The 17,566-nt window shown below is 36.6% G+C and overlaps 1 pseudogene; it reads left to right on the forward strand.

Moving 5' to 3' along the window:
* LOC103350272 (cyclin-dependent kinase 17 pseudogene) overlaps window positions 1-14,958 on the forward strand; it is a 133,859-nt pseudogene extending 118,901 nt beyond the window's left edge.
* The last annotated feature ends 2,608 nt before the right edge of the window (window positions 14,959-17,566 follow it).

The following is a 17,566-nucleotide window of genomic DNA, read 5'->3' on the forward strand; positions in this document are numbered from 1 at the left end:
TCCCCTGCAGATGCAGGGGCCCAAGGACTTGGGCCATCTTCTACTGCTTTCCTAGGCCATAACAGAGAGCTGGATCAGAAGTGGAGCAGCCAGGACTCGAACTCCAATCAGCGCCCATATGGGATGCCGGCACTGCAGACTGCAATTTTACCTGCTAAGCCACAGTGCCAGCCCCTCTTGCTCATTAAAAAAATTGGAAAAAGAAAAAGATTACAGAAGCATTCATTCCTTTGTTCTCGTTGGGTAAGACTCTTTCTAGTAATACAGTCATTCCTTGATATTCACAGGAATTGCTTCTAGGATCTCTGGCAGCTACCAAAATATGTTGGTGCTTAAATCTCTCCTATAAAATCTCATTGCATCTAACCTAATGTTCATCCTTCCCTATAGTTTGTCAATCAAGATTACTTATAGTACCTAAGAAAACATAGTATAGTTACATGGTATTTTTTAGAAAATAATGACCAGAAAAGAAAATCTACACAAGTTCCATACAGATGCAACCATCAGCTTAAATACATTGTAAGCAAATGAGATTCAAGGTGAGCCAAGGTCAACAAGTGAGTGCTGGAGAGAGATCGAGGATTTGTGAAAAAGCAGGAGGCTATATCAGGGTGCATTCAGCATAGTGCTCAGTGTGTGAAAAATTCAACTTTTTTTATGGTTGGTTTTTCCATATTTTGATCTAAAGTTGGTTGATTTGTGGTTGCAGAACCTTCATATGGGGAGGAATCACTGTTCAGCATAAAAAATATAGTTCTCACCTTAAAATGGGTTGAAGGTGGAAGGAGGGGGCTTGAGTATCATTTCTGCACATTTTGCATTCCTGAAAGTTTGATAGTTTGAAATCAGATTAACTGATTCATTAATCTAGTGATATGGTTGCCAAGAATTGGCCTGTACATCTATTAAGCCAGCTGGCCAGTAGGATAACATAGTTATTAATACAGTGGAAAAGGGACATTAGAGATAAACAGAAAGTACAGGTTTGAGAGTTCATCAATAAATTTTGGACAGAAAAGAACATGGGGAAATGGAGCTCTGAATAGCTGAATTTAACTCTCAGCTGTGCAGAATGCAAAGAGACAGAAATGTGATGCAGGTGGCCCTAACAACAAATTCAGAAACAGCAGTAGCAGAAGCAAAAGTATTCTCCTGGGAGTTTTCCAACTCTGTATTACTAGGCAGAACAACTTCTTCAGAGGGAATTAGTAGTAATTTAGGCACCATATCCCTTGAGTGACTCTGACTCAAAGACTCAGAGCAACTTTGCAGCCCTACTGGGAAGCAAGATGTTTTATTCTTTCATATTATTGTCCTCTGAAGTTATATAAAATGGTCTGTCTGGTGATGTTATTGTTATGTACACCTTCTTTCTTAGTCCTCAATGACTACTATTTCACTTATTCTCATGTAGTTGTTTTGTGTAATTACATTTATTTTTATCCTTTCTTCACATGAGGAATTACAGCAAAGAAGTGTATATTCTAACTATTATAAATCTAAGTGACTGAATAACCTAGAGAATAACATTTCTTAAAACAAACACAAATAAAACATTACATTTTGACATTCTATTATTGCTAATGGGGACTATGGTCTCCAGATATCGCATTATCAAAAAACACCAATGTATAGTTAGTTGTATCCAACCGAGAATTTAGTAGATATTAAAATATAGCATTTCATTTGTTCTATTTTGTAGATTGGCTGGGTAGCATTTTTGGTGTGGGTTCACTCATTTGACTGTATTCATTCTTTGCCAGTGTCAAAGTGGAAGGGGATCACATAAGGGTGTGATACTACAGACAATTCAATGGGAACACTTAGTATAACAATCTACCGCATTCAATGCCTCCCTTCTCTCTGACTTTATGTGAAGCATTTTAACCTAGCAATTAAATCTCAGAGAAATATGGAGTAAATTGTGCATAAGGACTTGCTACAATCTCAATAGAAACAAGTCCATGGCTGAGGCAAATGATATTTTATTTATCAAGGTGTCAACTTATTTATTTTTTTTTTTTGCCTTTAATTCATTCTCCTATTCCCATCCCCACTTCCGCCTTACCATTAGCTTATTATTTGCTATAGACATACTTTCCCTTGTCTTTACTTTTAGTACTTGTATCAGTTAGGAATAAGCTGGAATAGAGGAACCAGTGGAAGACATCAAATTTATTACAAGACTCATGTTGGTTGTGAGGTTTGGCTAGGCAAGTCCAAAACATATATGGCAGGCTAGTGGGAAGGACAGACTGAAATTCTGGGATATGAACTGAAGCTGCTGTCCACTAGTAGAATTCCTTCTTCTTTGGGTAAAGTTCAGCTCTGTTGGTGTGCTTTATCAAGTGATTTGATAAGATACATCCAGAATATCTAGGATAGTTTCTTTTCAAATCAATGACTACAGATTTTTTTTGGATAGTCAGAGCAAGAAAGTGACAGAGCAAGCTCCTGTCATATTCTGGTTCACTCTCAAATGCTAACAATGGCCAGAGAGCTGAATTTAAGAGCTAGGAAGTCAATCCAATTCTCTCATGTGGATCAGAGACACTACCCTTATGCCATAACCTCCTGTCTCCCAAGAATGTATGTCAGCAGAAAGCTAGAATTAGGTGTGGAGCTGTGGCTTGAACACTGGCCTCCACTATAGATGTAGGTTTCCCAACCAGGAGTTTAACAGTTAGGTCAAACTCCCACCTGCAATTAATAGACTTTAACCCTTTCACAGAATCATTATTTGATTTAACAGCTGAAGTGTAGCTACATTGACACATTCAAAATGTTGCACAGCCCTTTTCAATACTTTAACTTTATCATAGCTAATTTTAAACCTATTAAATCCTATCTACCTAACTATTCACAACTGCTTATTGCAGAAAACTGTATGTTGACTTCTATAAATTCTGGCCTGGCTACCAAGTTCCTAACAACTGTGGTTGCAACTATGTAATTGATTCTCAACATAAAATATCCCCTGTTTAAACACTTGACATAGTTTTTGTTTTCCCTAACTGAACTTCAACTATTGCAATAAATAAAAACATAGTATAATGCCGAGTTCATTGTAACAACTGAGCTGCATATTAATTATTTTAAAATATATATATGAGAGCTGGGTTTGAGGGCAGCTCTGGTGATATGCATATTTTTCCAATTTTCTTTTACACATAAACATCTTTCTATCCATTCATCCATCCATCTTTTTATCATTTACCCTTCCCACATGCTAGATATGCTCATTACTATCTCTTTTAATAGCCACTCCAGTTTTTCAGCTACTTAGGTCAAAATCCAAAGATTAATATTGATTCCTTCATTACTCTCACAACCCTATCCAGTATATCAATAAATCTCATTGACTCTCACTTCAAATGTTTACACTTCTCAACACCATCAGCTGTATGCTCACTTTGGCATAACACATCTTTATTTTAACTCTTGACTTGACATTGTTAACAATATTCATGATAATATTTCAGAAATATGAAAATTATCCAGCCCACTGGAAAAACGGTGCATATTTTTGTCAGTGCCTCTGGCTCTTGCTTTTCTCTTTGCTGAGTATTCTTTCCTGGAATCCACTTGGCTTGTTTCCACAACTCCTTCAGATCATCACTCAAGACCAACATCCTGGTTCAGCCTCACTTGGCCAGCATATCTTATATTTTAACTTCCATCTATTTCCTACTTTATTTTTTCCCTTTATCATTTTTCTTGGTTATTCTTTGTGTTCCCACCATACAGGAAATCAGCTTCATAGGGCAGTATTTTTATATATTTTGCTTCTGTTATATTCCTGATGCCTGAAATAGTGTCTCATATGGATTAGATACTCAAATATATGTGTTAAATGAGTGGATGAATATGTTTAGTTGATAAAACATCTATGGAGGTATGAAAAACAACCAATAATTACCCTAGTAAAAGTACACCAGAGTAGATATGAAATAGCACTGAGTTTAATGAAAAATTCAAAATGTTTTTTTTTTTCATTGAAAATAACCACTATAAAAACATTGCAAGGCCTCAGGTAAAAGTGAAATAAAATGCAGAAATAGAAAATAAAATAATTTTTAAATAATAGAGACAAATAATTTTACAGGGACATTAAATTTAAACACACACTTTGCTAGTTAACTAAAGGAATGATTTTCAGTATTCATGTAATACTTAAGATCCTTTCTCTTCACAGAATTCAAGGAGGCTTGAGAGGTCTCAGACGAGGAAGAAAATTAGGATGGCTTCATCCTAAATTGCATCAAGAGGGATCTTCATGTTCTTATACAAACTTTGATTGTTATATATATGCAGGTCATGTTATAGGCTTGGAAACTTCACTAGAAGTAGGGTGTGAGCCAAGGGCTGACATCAACATGCTCTCAGAGAGGAGCTAAGAGTCTCAACAAGGGCCCATTATTTCACAATTTTAAAGCTCAGGGATCAGATTCAGACTGTATGAACTCAAGTGTCATTTGGGCTAATGTTATTTTCTGAAGGATGTGATAAATGGGATGCATTGTTATATTATCTAAGTCTTCCAGATAAATGGTATTTGAAGTATCAGGGAGTCACTGTTTAGGGAGAGAGTGCTAAGACAATATAATGCATACTAGAACCAGGATGGAGCTCTAGAAATTGGAACCGGCAGCCTCTAGTCGGCTAGTCAAGGAATCTGATATTCAGGTTTGAATTTAGAATTAATGCAGATAAAATTTAGAAAGAGATTACAGAGTAAGATCAGGCAGGTAAAATTGCCACAAATAGCGAAGAAGTTCTAGGTTGGTGTTTTCTTGGGCAAGTCAATAATTACCTGTACCAGTGACTTAGCACAGTAGACCTAGAAGAACAAGAATAGATACACATTCATAAAACAGACAGAGAATGTGTTGAACACCTGGGGTCTCATGGTCTCCCTTTTACTGTTTCAATGAATGGATGGAATTCCACTCTGTAGCTATTACTGGAGCCCAGGGGTGAAGGTCAGGATGGAGTGAGTGACTCTAGCATCTGACTTCCTTATTTATGGCTGAATTTTGGTTTTATGGTGAAAATAAAGTGAACGTCTCAAAAAAATTAAAGTAAAAAATTAACAATGTTTGGAATATAATTATGTTTTTGTGAACTGTTTATCTAGAAGATGTGAAGAAGAAATTCATGAAATGTTTTGTAAAATGTGGCTGGATTTGTATCTTGTACTTCATTTACCCTTTGGTCTTTACTATTTCATATGTTTATATATGTTCCTTTGAAAGTTGAATTTGAACTTAAGTCTAGTAGAGTCACAATGTCATAATTTATTTATTGAAAGTAGATATTTTATTGTAGATCATAAATTACTCATATTTAATGTGAGATTCACTGAAAGCCCAGAACACTGTAAAGTACTCGTGATCAGTGGTTCTTTTTCTTTTTTTTCATGTTTAATCCCAGTGAGAGTCAAGTTGGGAATTGATAATTTCTTTTTCTTTTTTTTTTTTACAGAAGTTCAGTTTAGTATACATTAAGTAAAGATTTCAACAGTTTGCACCCCCATAGAAACACAAAGTGAAATATACTGTTTGAGTACTCATTATAGCATCAAATTTCAATGTACAGCACATTAAGGACAGAGATCCTACATGAGGAGTAAGTGCACAGTGACTCCTGTTGTTGACTTTACAAATTGACACTCCTGTTTATGGCATCAGTAATCTGCCTATGCTCCAGTCATGAGTTTCCAAGGCTATGGAAGCCTTTTGAGTTCTCCGACTCTTATCTTGTTTAGAAAAGGTCATAGTCAAAGTGATCAGTGGTTCTTAATCTAAAAAGGATTAACTTTAAACATTTTGTAAAAACAACTTTGGGCATTTTCCTTTGTAAAAATGTGCATTTTTAAAATTATATAGTATTTTGCATGAAATTTATGGGAGCTTACAAGTCTGTGAAATAAAACTGGGACCATTCTGTACACTCCAGGTTGAAATCTCTCTTTGAAGTTTTGGAAAGGAATGAAAAACCGTATGCCTCTTCTAAAGTTTTGATCTAACTATGGAAACTGGTCATAAAGCCATGAAAAGTTAGCAGTAATGCATGAGCAAATGAATGCAGGTGAATGAATAAATAAGTAAATGATTGCATGTATTACACACACTAATATCTATGCAATATTTCTACAAAGAAATACATGGCTATTACCTAAATGAGAGAAACATATACTAACTATTGACACATTAGATAACAAATACACAAAATAGAAAAGTTATCTGTCATGTAGGTTGAGCTATAAAATCAATTATTAAACTCTAAAAGGAATTACCCCAAACAATTATAGTCTACCCTAATTGAAATTCTAACTACAATAATGGTCCTTTGTTATTATTGTTACTATATGTGAAATATAGTAGAAGTGGTATAACAAGTAAATTTCTTGTTCAGTATGCTACTTGATTTTGAGGTAGAAGTTAATAATGAAAAGAAATTAAAGTAAAAGTGAATCAGCTTTAGGATTTTCTATTATTTTAAAAACATGCTTTCTTCAGAAATCTTACTGTTTCTGATTGTTTCCTCATAAAATGAGGATAGTTCTTCTGTTTATTTATTTAAGCTACTCTAAAAGCAATTACTTAAAGCGATATTCATTAACTATTTTCTTATAACTCATGCTTTTGTGAACCATAAATTGAGGCTGGGCCCAGCTGGAATCTCTAATCCAAGAAGTGCTGACTAATATAATTCAATAATATTAATTAGGAGATGTTCTGGTCTGAATTATCCTGGATGAGTACACTACTTTTCCACCTGTGCATGGACTATTTGGGCTCAGCCGGGGGGAATTGATGGGAGCACCTACGTATGTCCTCTTTAGTATGATACTGTTAGGGTAATTGGACTTCCCTGTAGCTCTAGACTCCTGGAGAGAATTTCTCAAGATAAAAGAAATGGAAGTTGTCAGTCTCATAAGACTTCTGCCCAGAAACCGATACAACATTGCTTCTGCTCTGAGCTTTTCATTATAGGAACCACAGTGATGACCCTTATTCAAGGAAAGGACACATGAACTCCTACTCTTGATGGAGCAAATATCAACAATTTATGGCTATCCTTTATCTGTCTCAGGCAATAATGTTTCTTATCTCATTGAAGTTATTATGAGAATTAAATAAAATGTATTGTATCTGGACCAAGTTTATTGAAATTATTAAATAACCTAAATAAGAGGCAAGCATACTTGATTATCTCCCAACAACTAACTGGCTGGTCATCTTTTCTAGAGATTATTAATCTCTAAATCTGCATAAAATTTCTGGAGATGTTATGGAACATTTAACTTTTATCAGTCACTTGAAGAATATTTCTTCAGGTTTTAATAAAATATTTGTCCATGAGCATTTAAAATACTGAATTCTAATTCAGTTAAAATATTTTCTTTACTCTCATTCTCTAGTGGAGATGGGATTCAACTTTTGTTTTCACCTGACATCTTTGACTCTCAGAGGCTTATTTAGTGACACAATGGAAGGTAGAAAAGTTGTAGAACAAAGGACATCTTACTTCTAATCTTACAGTGACACCTTTAAGGTGTGGTAGATGTCTAAGACATTTATTGATTTCCTGTCTTCCCTATGGATCTTTGACTTCAGCTCCTTGGCGCAAATGACAATTTCCAGGTGGTCACATCCAACTCCCTTTAGCTTTTTCCTCTTTCTAGCTTCTTTTTGCCAAGGTCAAAAGCTTAGCCTTTGAAGGAAGGAAATTAGCAAGAAGTCATTACAAGTCACAGCTATATCCTTTTTGGTACATGGAATTCACATGAGTGTGCTTACCTAGGCAAACACAGGAAGGGTGGTTGCCATCAATGAAGACTTTTTATTCTTTATTGTAGGCTACTTATTTCATCTTTGCGCCAGATGGCAGCCATAGTATTCTTTGACTTTCAAGAGATATGTACCGAATCAGATGATCCAAAGTCTTAGAGCATCTCTTTCTCTCATGTGACAGCAAAGTAAACTCCTCCCATCCCCTGTCTTTTCCAGTGGGTGACACACTTAGCAATGAAACACAGGATACACTGGTAATTTTTCCAAAGTAATTGCCGTATCTTCTTCCTGTAGCTTTAGAAATTGTTAAATTTTTTTGAAGTGGGTGATGAGTAATACAGTTTTTTCTTTGGAATTGAAAGATGTTTATTTTGTTGCAAAAATTTTGACATACATACAGAAATTTTTCATACTAAATATTTTCCATCAACAACCAATACAACTTTTAAAGTATGTTCTCTGATATGGACTGAAGATTTCTGACCCCTTGAAATTCACATGTTGAAACCCAAGCCCCAGTATGATATTTCTAGAAGGTGGGGCCTTTTAGAGAAAAGTAGATCATGAATGGAACCTCATTAATGATTATATTTAAAACATGTCCTGTAGAGACTAACACTGACATCTTGAGATTTGGTGATTTTTTTTTTTTTTTTACAGGCAGAGTAGATAGTGAGAGAGAGAGAGAGAGAGAGAGAGAGAGAGAAAGGTCTTCCTTTTGCCGTTGGTTCACCCTCCAATGGCCGCCGAGGCCGGTGCACCGCACTGATCCAAAGTCAGGAGCCAGTTGCTTCTCCTGGTCTCCCATGGGGTGCAGGGCCCAAGCACTTGGGCCATCCTCCACTGCACTCCCGGGCCACCGCAGAGAGCTGGCCTGGAAGAAGGGCAACCGAGACAGAATCCGGCGCCCCAACCGGGACTAGCACCTGGTGTGCTGGCGCCGCAGGCAGAGGATTAGCCTAGTGAGCTGCGGCGCTGGCCAGATTTGGTGACTGTTTATAGCCCTGGTCTCCACTCCTGTGGAAGAGTGGTCTTTCTTACTGTCTACTGGTTAAATTCTTTAATGGAATGTTAAGCCTTTGATTATCAATTTAAAATATGTTCTTGAAAAAATTAAAAGAAAAAAAAGGAAGGAAGGAGGAGGGAGGGAAGCTGGGGTGTATCATTATGTGCTTAAATTATACATATAAAATACATGATGCTTGTTCTCTTTACAAAAATTAAGAAAAAAAATAGGGAGTGAGCGCTGGAGCCAGTGTTGTGGTACAGCAGGTTAAGCTGACTCCTGTGATGCCAGCATCCCATATGAGCATGAGTTTGAGTATCACCGCCTCACTTCTGATCCAGCTCTCTGCCAAAGGGCATGGAAAAGCCGCAGAAGATGGCCCAAGTGATTTGGACCCTGCTACCCATTTGGGAGTCCTGGTTAGAGTTCCAGGCTCCTGGCTTTAGCCTAGCCCAACCCCGACTGTTGCAGCCATTTGGAGAGTGAACCATCAGATGGAAGCTCTCTCTCTCTCTGTGTGTGTGTGTGTGTGTGTGTGTAACTCTGCCTTTCAAATAAAATAAATAAATTAAAAAAGTGAGATCTCAACTCTGCTATCCAAGAAAAACTGGGCAATCTATAACCTAGAATATTTGCTAGCACCTGATCTCAGAGTGTACAGCATCTAAAAGTGTAAAAACAAAAAGATTCATTCATTCACTCATTCATTCATTTATTTAAAAGGCAGAGTTACACAGAAAGGGAGAGTGAAGGAAAGATCTTTTATCCACCGGTTCACGACCCCAAATGGCCTCAACAAGATGGGAACCTGGAACTCCATTGAGGCTCCTATGTGGGTGGCAGAAACCCAAGAATTTGAGCCATTTTCTGCAGCTTTCAGGTACACTGGCCCGGAGTTGAACCAGAAGTGGAGCAGCCAGTGCTCAAATTGGTGCTCATATGGTATGCCTGCATCACAGCTAGCAGCTTAGCCAGCTGAGTTACAACACTGGCCTCCATGACCCCTGCTCTCCTCTCCCAGGCCCATGTGATTTTCTCATCCCATTTCAGCTTAGATGTAAGTTATTTGGAAGTCACTCTTGGTCTTTCTCATCAGACTTAAGTTTCCCTCAATATGCTCACATTTCCAGTATATCTATTATTATATAACATATTTCACCACATTGCAGTGTATCTTCTGTAAGGGTTTAAGCTCCTGAAGGCATAACACAGGCTCCTAGATCTGCCTTTTTGAAATGTTTCTCATTCTCAACGCCTTTTTGTTTTTCCTTCTTTCTGGCAAAACTCAACAATTTTATATCCTATTCCTTCATATTGTTCTTGGGACAAGCACTCATGGAAAAAAATAGCACATTAGCCATCCTCAGCATGCCAATAAGTTCCAAGTAAGCTCATGTGCATAGCAAAAATGAATTTCTGGAGGAAATGCCTTAATCAAAGAAATATGGCTTACATCATAAGAAATTCATTCAGAGAAAGCTTAGTTGGAAACTAATGGTTTTAATCAAATATGATCTATAACTCACATCACATAATTAACTGCCCATTCTCCTCTTTCATTGAATCAATCTGAACTTTATATACAATAATTATCAATTGGAGATTACATACATAAGGAGAAAATCCATCAATTATGGTTAGTTTTTGAACTCATCAGAATTATTACCTAATGAGATGATCAAGCATAAGAATATGCAATGTAAATATTCTTGAGGGCAATAGATAACACAGCTTAAATCTTCCTACCATTTGGATCCTATCCCATTTATTGAATTGTTACTTCTCCTTGATACTCTGTAGATGCTATACTCAATGAAGTATGGGATTTGGAAAGAGATAGTCAATAAAATTTATTATACTTCACTGAAGAAATATGAATGGTTGGGGCCGGTGCTGTAACTTAGTGGGTAAAGCTACTGTCTGCAGTGCTGGCATCCCATATGGGCACCAGTTCAAGTCCTGGCTGCTCTACTTCCAATCCAGCTCTCTAGTATGACCTGGGAAAGCAGTAGAAGATGGCCCAAGTCTGTGGGCCCCTACACCCATGTGGAGACTCAGAAGAAGCTCCTGGCCCCTGGCTTCGCATGGGTCCAGCTCCAGCCATTGTGGTCGTCTGGGGAGTGAACCAGCGGATGGAAGACCTCTCTCTCTCTCTCTCTATCTCTTATCTCTCTGTCTCTTTGCAACTCTGCCTTTGAAATAAATAATAAATCTTAAAACAAGAATTGTGATTAGTTGTCAAAACTTTCACTTTCAGAATAGGATATATTCTTGAATCTACTAAGCTCCTCAAAAAATTTTTTTGATGGATTTTTAAGTTATGTCTGCTGCATGCATACTCTTTTACAACACTTTATTATTTTGTTTTATAATTTTCTTTTTCTGTTCATGTACCCAATGGAAACATTAAATAACCAACAATAGGGTCTTGGTTCCATTGATTTCATATTCACATTGTCTGCTACTTTTTATGTACTCAATAAGGCTTAAAGGGAAGAAAAGAAAATACGTTCTACACATTATTATTCATATGGATGCTTTAATGGTATGTAAAGAAAGTGTAGAAGCCAAATGATCTTTTATAATTCCCCTTAAATTGTTTTCTTCTGAAGATGTCATGGCATATTAACCAGTGTTATGTTATATGCTATCCAGGAAGGAATGAGTATTCAAGTCTCATTTGTTTATGATGAAAAGCAAAGCAAATTAGTGTGACTTTCCTTATTTCTATCCATGTGTGATTATGCTTACTTCTGTAATTTTGTTTTTTTTCTCTATCAGTTTCCTGGAGACCACTATTCATGATTGTGGACCATCAGATGGAATGTTTAACTCAGGATAATACCTCTGCAAGATTCAAAAGTGTCAAATCCTTATGCCAGTTTAAAATTTAAAATTCTGGAAAAATTGTTAACCTGCTTTAATCCAATCCTCCTCTAAGCACTGTGTTTTTCTGTTGCTATTGTCATATTCCTTATGTTATGTTCTTTAAATTTTCCTTTGTTTTTAGGTAGTTGTTTTGGATATGAATCATTAAATAGATTAGTTGCTATAATTTCTTAAGAATTATATTTCACAGATATATTTTCTTTTTTTTTAACTTTTATTTAATGAATATAAATTTCCAAAGTACGACTTATGGATTACAATGGCCCCCCATACCGTCCCTCCCACCCACAACCCTCCCCTTTCCCACTCCCTCTCCCCTTCCATTCACATCAAGATTCATTTTCGATTATCTTAATATACAGAAGATCAGCTTAGTATATATTAAGTAAGGATTTCAACAGTTTGCTCCCACACAGAAACATAAAGTGAAAACTAATAGATGATTTTTTTAAATGATGATGAAATCAGATCAGACCTATTGTCATGTTTAATCCCAGTGAGAGTCAAGTTGGGAATTGATAATTTCTTTTTTTTTTTTTTTTACAGAGGATCAGTTTAGTATGCATTAAGTAAAGAACTCAAACTATTCCTCTTTGCAGATGATATGATTCTTTATTTAGGGGACCCAAAGAACTCTACTAAGAGATTACTGGAACTCATAGAAGATTTTCACAGATATATTTTCTACTCATTCATTTCTTCTTTCACTCCAGAAGCATTTTTTAAATATTTGTTTTGTAGAGGGTTAAGTGTTAGGGATATAAAGACCTAAAAAAGCCGGCGCCGCGGCTCACTAGGCTAATCCTCCGCCTAGCGGCGCCGGCACACCGGGTTCTAGTCCCGGTCGGGGCGCCGGATTCTGTCCCGGTTGCCCCTCTTCCAGGCCAGGCCTCTGCTGTGGCCAGGGAGTGCAGTGGAGGATGGCCCAGGTGCTTGGGCCCTGCACCCCATGGGAGACCAGGAAAAGCACCTGGCTCCTGGCTCCTGCCATCGGATCAGCGCGGTGCGCTGGCCGCAGCGCGCCGGCCGCGGCGGCCATTGGAGGGTGAACCAACGGCAAAGGAAGACCTTTCTCTCTGTCTCTCTCTCTCACTGTCCACTCTGCCTGTCAAAAAAAAAAAAAAAAAAAAAAAAAAAAAAAAAAAAAGACCTAAAAAGGCAGTCGAGATAAATTGATACAGATTTGAAAATACAAATAAAAGTATTTCAATGTTTAAAACTTCAGGAGTGCCTTTAGTCACAAATAACAAAAATTCAACTTTAGGTAGACTAAGATGACAGAGGGAACTTACTGGCCTTGGGTAATCTATGGCATTTCACATACCCACCAGGAAACAAAGGGCTGCATTTTGAATTATTGCACATCAATTGACTGTGGCCATTGGATAGTGTCAAAGCTGTATAAAGTATCTTCTCCAAAGGTAGTCGTATAACTAGGAAGAAATAATTACGAGAAAACAAGCATTTTCAGAATTTTTTTTTCCTTGCACAATGTTTCAGTGATAACAGAAGGTACTACACAGAGTTCAAGGGAAAATAGAACCAAAAGCTTTCCCTCAGCACTTCGCCCGGGGTGATTCCTGCACTTGCTGGCCCTAGGTTTACAGTTCTGATCCCTTGAAAGAACACATCATAAGAGTGGAGACAAAGCAGAGATAGACCTCTCTTTATTGTGTCAAAATCTAGTCTCAAATCATCCCAGTCCCTGATGGAATTGATTTGATCTGCTTCGCTTCTGCTAGGGAAAAAAAATCCTTTCTGGGGGAGGGATATTTCAAGTCACTTTCAATTGACAGGATGAAAAACTTAACAGAAAACTCTCCCTCAGACTTCAAGAAAGCCAGACTATTGATGAGTCCCTATGTGAACTGGCTGAACAGATGACTATTAAAGAAAACTGCAACAACGATAATGTACACAGGGTATTTCAAGAAGCTCTCATTGTGGAGATGACACAGTGATAATGAGGAAACCTTGGATACTTCATGGAAAGGCCTATAAATGGAAGTAGATTAGATATTGTTCATGAAAATCTAAAAACTGGGTCAGATGGTGAGTATGACCAAAATTATGGGGCATCATATGATGAAGTCCAGTCCTACCAGCCTCAAATTTGTATATATAGATGGATCTCAATGAGGATTTAAATAAAGATTTATAACTGCCTGTAGACATCAGAATACCTGATGGATATCCTGAAAAGTTGCAAATCAACTGTCCACCATTTGATCAACCAATGAGCTGAAGATCTCAAAAGCCTTCCTTATCAGAAATTGGGTTTAGGAAAATGGAAGCCTATATAAAATTGGAAAAGCTTGGAGATGGTACATATGCAGCGGTATGGAAAGAAAGAAGTAAATCAACAGAAAATTTGGTGGTAATAAAAGGATCCTATTGGAATATGAAGAAGGTGTGCTGTGCACAACTATAAGAGAAGCTCACTATTAAAAGATTTAAAACATGCAAATATGGTAACCTCAAACAGATAAATCCTTGTTTCTGGTCTTTGAGTATCTAGATCAAGACCTAAGGCTGTATTTGGAAATATCATGAGTATGCACAATGTAAAAGTTTTCTATACCAAATTCTACATGGTCTGGCATATTGCCATGGAAGAAAGCTGTTTCATCAAGATTTGAAACCAGAGAACCTCCTCAATAATGAACAAGGAGAATTAAAGATTGCAGATTTTGGATTAGCCAGAAACAAGTCAGTTCCCACAAAGACCAACTCAGATGAAGTTGTCATACTGTGGCACTGGCCACCTGATGTGCTTTGGGTTCCTCAGGGTACTCAACTAAGATTGCTATGTGGGGCATTGGTTGTGCTTTATTTTCAATGGTTCTGGAAGACCTTTATTTCCAGGATCAATATGGAAAATGAACTCCAATTAATTTCCCGACTGTTAGGAACTCCATCTCAGGAATCTTGATGAGGTGTTTTTTCAAATTACGAGTTCAAGAACTACAACTATCCAAAATATAAACCACAGCTCTATTTAGTAATGCACCTGGTTGGACTCTGATGGAATTGAGTTGATAACAAAATTACTTCAGTATGAATACAATTAAAGGATCTAAGCAGAAAATGCCATAAAACATGTATTCTTTCAAAGTCTGAGAAAAAGAATACAGGCTTTACCACAAAGTGTATCAATATTCACTCTGAAAGAAATTCAGCTTTAGAAGGACCTAAGTTTTCAAACTTCTTGTTATCTAGACAGGTGTCTTTGTCATAAACCATTTCACATGTCAATCTTGAATTTTTGCATGGAACCAAGCTTTTGGTTTATAAATTGATAAACCAATGAACAGAGCATTCCACAACTGTGTATGTTTAGCATTCCACATAGTCACATTTCTGCATGATGTGAGCAGGTCAGTAAATCTTCAGAGAGGGATCTAATTCACTCAAGTCAGGGATCCCGAGAGCTGTAGATGGCAAAACGACCTTTTACAAGTCTTCCAGCTTGACCACTACCTGTGCCATCTATGGTACCTGAGGGAGAAGATGCATCTTGTGCTTCCCTAGTCATCAGATTTATTACTTTGCAGCATAGAATCTCTAGACTGACTCCATCTCCAAAGGGCCCTTTAAAAAATGCTGATCACACTTACCGTGGAATATCAGCTTTTGCTGGTGAAAACAATAGCTTCCCAGAGTCACCAAATACTATATGTGGGATAAAACAAGTGAACTTTGAACTACCTCATAAAATAACTTTATATTTTAGGACGTGGGAATAACAGAAGACTGAGCATGCTCTTATAAGTCTGATAACATGGTTTTAAGCCCAGCCCCTGGCCTTTCTTATCAATCAAGGACTCAGATCTGAAGGCAATTATTTCTTTTGGTGAACTTGGATCTCCATTTGTCTACACTGTCCTCTTCACAGAGGAGTATTTATTTCAGACCTACAGATTGTTTTTATATTTGTTGTCACAGTGTGACAATGTTCTTGTGCAATCATTTTAGGATATTCTCTGCCATTTGAATTCATAGGTTAAGCCATTGATGTAACTGTAGTTGCAATTTTTGTGCAGGCCTGAAAACACAGTGCACTATTTATTGTGGAATTGTTGCTGCTAAATTACTATCATTTAATACAATAGTTGGATGCCTGAAGTTTCAGTGGCTTTATTATATTTAAAGCATCTGTTCAGACTCATGAATTGGGTTGCTCCTATGTTTTTTTGTTTGTTTGCTTAAGATTAAACTTCAGTGTATCCTGGAATGTAAATTAACTTTGTTTAACTGTAAAATAAGTGAGCCATCTAGAACACTCTGCATTCATGCTGTATAATTCTTATTGAACATTAATAAAGAGAGTAGCTAAAAGATTGACAAACCTTTTATGTTTAGGAAAGATGTGATGCAGAAGTTCATTCAGGAAAATGGATATCTGACAATTTGGAGATCTCAAATTAGACATTCATAAATTAAAATGCTAAAACTTCACTTTTGTCTATTTGTCATTTCAGAAAAATCTGCTGCATATCACTGGGTATTTATATACTAATACACTCACATATATTACATTGTCCTTTGTTAAAACTTAGCCATATATGTCCATTCAAGCATAAAAGCCCTTATTTTTAAATATTTTATTTATTGTCACCTTGATTCCTAAGCAAGAAAAAAGTATAACAGAGAGAGAACTATAGAACAATATCCCTGATGAGCATACATGCAAAAACCCTCAAAAATATTAGCAAATTGAATCCAACAATATACCAGAAGGATCATTCACACTGAAAAAGTGGGATTCATCCCAGGTATGCAGGGATGGTTCAGTATTTGCAAATCAATTAATGTGATACTTCACATTAACAAATTGAAGAACAAAAACAACATGATTATCTCAATAGATGCAGAGAAAGCATTTCATAAAATACAACTTCCTTTCATGATGAAAACCTTAAGCAAGTTGGGTAAAGAAGGAACATTTTTTTTTCTTCAGCACAATCAAAGCAATTTATGACAAACACACAGCCAACATCCTATTGAATGGAGAAAAGCTGGAAGTGATCCCTCTAAGATCTGGAACCAGACATGGATGCCACTAACATAATTACCATTCAATATTGTCCTGGAAGTTTCAACCAGAGCCAATAGGCAAGAAAAAGAAATCAAAGGGATACAAATCAGGAAGGAGGAAGTCAAGCTATCCCTATTTGCAGATGACATGACTATATATAAGGGATCTCAGAGACACATGGAGAGACAAATCATAACTCATAAAAGGGTTTGGTAAAGTGGCAGGATACAAAATTAACTCAGAAATCAATAGCTCTTGTATACAAAGACAATGCCATAGCTGATCAAGAAATTTTCAGATCAATCCAATTCATAATAACTATAAAAGAAACTAAATACCTTGGAATAAATTTAACCATGGATGTCAAAGATCTCTAAGATGAAAATTACAAACATTAAAGAAAGAAATAGAAGACATAAAAAATGGAAAAATTTTCCATGTTCATCCATTGGAAGAATCAATGCCATCAAAATGTCCATACTAGTGAAAGCAATTCACAGATTAAATGCAATCCCAATCAAAATACAAATGACATTCTTCTTAGATCTTGAAAGAAATGTGCTAAAATTCATATAGAAACACAAGAGATCCCGAATAGCTAAACTAATTTTATACAACAAAAACAAAGCTGGAGGCAACACAATACCAGTGTTCATGACATACTAAAGGGCAGTTATCATCAAAAAATCCTGGAACTGGCACTAAAGTAGACTTATAGACAAATGAAACAGAATAGAAACTCCAGAAATCAATCCACATGTCTACAACCAATTTATTTTTGATAAAGGAGCTAAAACCAATCCCGGGAACATGGGCAGTCTCTTCTACAAA

The sequence above is a fragment of the Oryctolagus cuniculus genome, chromosome 7 (assembly GCF_051225735.1).
Source record: "Oryctolagus cuniculus isolate XC-2025 breed Fujian yellow rabbit chromosome 7, ASM5122573v1, whole genome shotgun sequence".
NCBI lineage: Eukaryota > Metazoa > Chordata > Mammalia > Lagomorpha > Leporidae > Oryctolagus > Oryctolagus cuniculus.